The sequence below is a fragment of the Parasteatoda tepidariorum genome, chromosome 7 (genome assembly GCF_043381705.1).
Source record: "Parasteatoda tepidariorum isolate YZ-2023 chromosome 7, CAS_Ptep_4.0, whole genome shotgun sequence".
Taxonomy (NCBI): Eukaryota; Metazoa; Arthropoda; class Arachnida; order Araneae; family Theridiidae; genus Parasteatoda; species Parasteatoda tepidariorum.
In genome coordinates, this window is record NC_092210.1 from 71103887 (window position 1) to 71107479 (window position 3593).

Here is a 3593-nt window from a genome sequence, read left to right on the forward strand (position 1 = left end):
ACAGTGACCAGAAAATTAGACACACTATAACATAATATGTTATAGTATGTCTAATTGTTAAATTTTAATTACTATATAGCTATATAGGTGATATTAATTACTATATCGGTGATACTTTCATAGCTTTATTGTTTTTACATGACTGAAACCGGTTTGCACTTGTTTACGTTAGTGTATCAATGGGTTAACATTGTAATGCAATGTGGGAAGTATATTATATATATATATATATATACTGAAATTACTGAACCAATTTGCAATTTTCATTATTTAATGGCATGGTTTTCCTACTTATATTGCTCACAAGAACTCGCAAAAAGTAATGAAGTAATATGCATCAGTGACATTTTAAATTATATTAAAAAAATAAAAATAAAAAAATATAGGTGCATAAATATCATTATTGTACCTTGTCTCCAACACACTTTTCCGAACTTTTTAATTATTTCTCTAAATAATAAAACTGTTTAAGAGATAAATACATGCATGTTCTCTGATATAGTATGAATGTCTACTTGAATGAATATAATCAATATTATTTTAATCATTTATAGATTTTGTTATTAATTACATAATTTGTATGCTTACCCAACTTTTGTGTAATTACTATCCCAAGTACAAAACGTGCTAATAAAACTCTATAGACGGCTCTAGTTGAATAGAAGAAACCTTCCAGTTTTCAAAAACTACTTCTCACTACTTAAAAGTATAGTTTAATTGCGATATTTTTTTCTTTTAGGGTCTGTTATGAAAGAATTCACTTAGAGTTGAAATATTTTACTTAAAAATGCTTATGTAGCTATAAATTATATTCGGTATAGTGTTTCAAAGATAGTTGTTAGTTAGAAAATTAAAATATAATTCGTGAAATAGTTTCTTTTAAACTCTAACTGTATTTTTATTTCTTTAGCTTTTATTATAAAGTTCGAACTGGATGCTTACTTGACATTTTGTTTTACCTTTTTACTCTTATTAAGAACTGAACAATTTGGAATTTTTGCATTATTGCTTTAAGTTATAAAATTTAAAATTTATTTGATGGATAGCTTGTTAATCAATATTATTAAAATATTTGAATAATGAAGAATTTTGTAAATTAAATTTATATTTTTGTATTTAGTTTAATTTAAAATACATTTAGTTTTATTTAAAATAGGTTACTTTTGAAAACATGAAAAAAAATTAAGTATTATTGAAGTTTGCAATTTCAGTTTTAATCACTCATTTCTATTTCTCAATCTCAATTTTAAATACATTGAATGCTGTATAAAAGGGTGATAAAAAAAACTTCAAAGCGTTTAGAAAAAGTGTTACACAAAGAAAAAGAGATGCAAAAATTCTAACAAACAAATTTTTTTAAAAAAAAAGAATATAAACATATGAAAAGAAAGAGATTTCGAAGTATTTTAGTAAAAAAGGAAACGTTACGCCATTCAAGAAAAAGTTAAATTTACAACAAACACGTGCTTTAAAACAAAGTAATGGACGACTTTTCATTGTCTCAGATATTGACTCTAACAAAAATTATTGCCAAATGATTTTAAATATATAAGATGTTATGGAATGGCGAAAATAAATTAGTGTTAGGAGCTTGTGAAATTAATTTAATTTATAAACATCATTCATCTAGTCCATTGAAAAATGTCCTCTATAAAGGTGCCATTTGTTATAAAACTAATATTCAGCTTAAAAAAATAATATTGAGTGCCCATCCTTCAGCCTTAAAGTTTTCAAAACAGTCAAGAAATGGCATATTTTCCACTATAAAATCCAAACGAATAGTTTTATGAATTCAAATAAGGGCTCATTTAGTGAACATTGCTTTCAGCTGAAACTTTTACAACAGAAACGTTTTCGTCAAGCGAACAGTCCAAAGGATAATAATTCTGTTTCTCTCAACCCCCCTGAAAAAAAGCGATGCTTGAAAGAAAGATGAAAATTGCATACAATCGGTAACTATCGTAAAATCGTTTAAGTAGGAAAATATAAATAATAATTTTTGGATACAATCTATAGGCATATAATGTCAAATGTCAAATCGTCAGCACCGAAGAAGTAGTGTTTGCTTTACTTTTACTTGATTTCCTACCTCCAATTTTATACTTCAGAAACACCAGTTTTCATGCAAATATCAAAGTTGAACTGAATATCTTCTAATTATTAATTTTCATGTATTTAAATCTTCTGTTCGTTTCGGACTAATTATCCTTTGAATGTCCCAAAGATTTTAAAGATCGATGCTATTTTCCATATATTTTGTTGGCAATTTTTATTTATATATATATATATATATAGATATGCAATCCCAGGTCTTAATCCCTAACCTTAAAGACGCACTATAAGATTCTATGCAAAATTATAATTATCAGGTGATACTATATATCTGCACTGTTTATACTCGGATGAAACCGGTTTGCATTTGTTTACACTCCTGTATCACTTAGTAAACATTGCAATGCAATACGTTAAAAATAAATACAAATAGGAAGTATATAAGTATATAAAAAATTTCCTGAATAAAACCTCATTACATGTATGTTTAAATATAAAAGTATTGCATATAAGCTCATGCCAATAATGTAATTATTAAAACACTACAGTGAATCTAATAATTTAAACGAATTCTTATAATATACTAATATAATACTTGATATTATAAATATTCTCTATTGATATAATATTCGTCTAATTTATCCTATTGTCAAATTTATATTATACATCGTCTAATTTAACCAATTGATACATGAACGTGAACAAATGCAAACCGGTTTCAATCCCACAAAAGCAATAAAGCTGTATAGTATTACCCTATAATTAAGATTTTGCATAGAATCTTATAGTGCGTCTAACACACACACACACATATATATATATATATATATATATATATATATATATATATATAGTATGAATGTCTAATATATATATATATATATATATATATATATATATATATATATATATATATATATATATATATATATATATATATATATATATATATATATATATATATATATATATATATATATATATATATATATATATATATATATATATATATATATATATATATATATATATATATATATATATATATATATATATATATATATATATATATATATATATATATATATATATATATATATATANATTAAGATATAAAAATAAACAAATCCAGTTTTGAAATTAATTGTAAGATTAATGACTGTGATAAGACCTCGCGAATCAAGTACAGTTTCTTCTCTTTCATTTCAAATTTTCTGTAGCGTTTTACAAATGTTACGAGTGATGTAGCAAAGCAAGCTAAGTAAAATATACTTAATGAAATGCTTAATTAATTTATAATTAGTATAAATATATCATAAGTTGAGATTTAGAAATGTCTTGTTCTATTTGTATATTCCAGATGGCAGCACCAATATTTCTAAAAAATAAATTGTGGTTAAAAACAAAATGTTGGCTAAAAGTATTAAATCTCATTCTTTTTTCCCTTTCTTATTTCGTCTATTTCTCTCTCTTTAAAAATAAAAAAAATATAAAAAATAACTTTTTTTTTAGTATAACACTGTGCTTTACAAAAGAAAAGC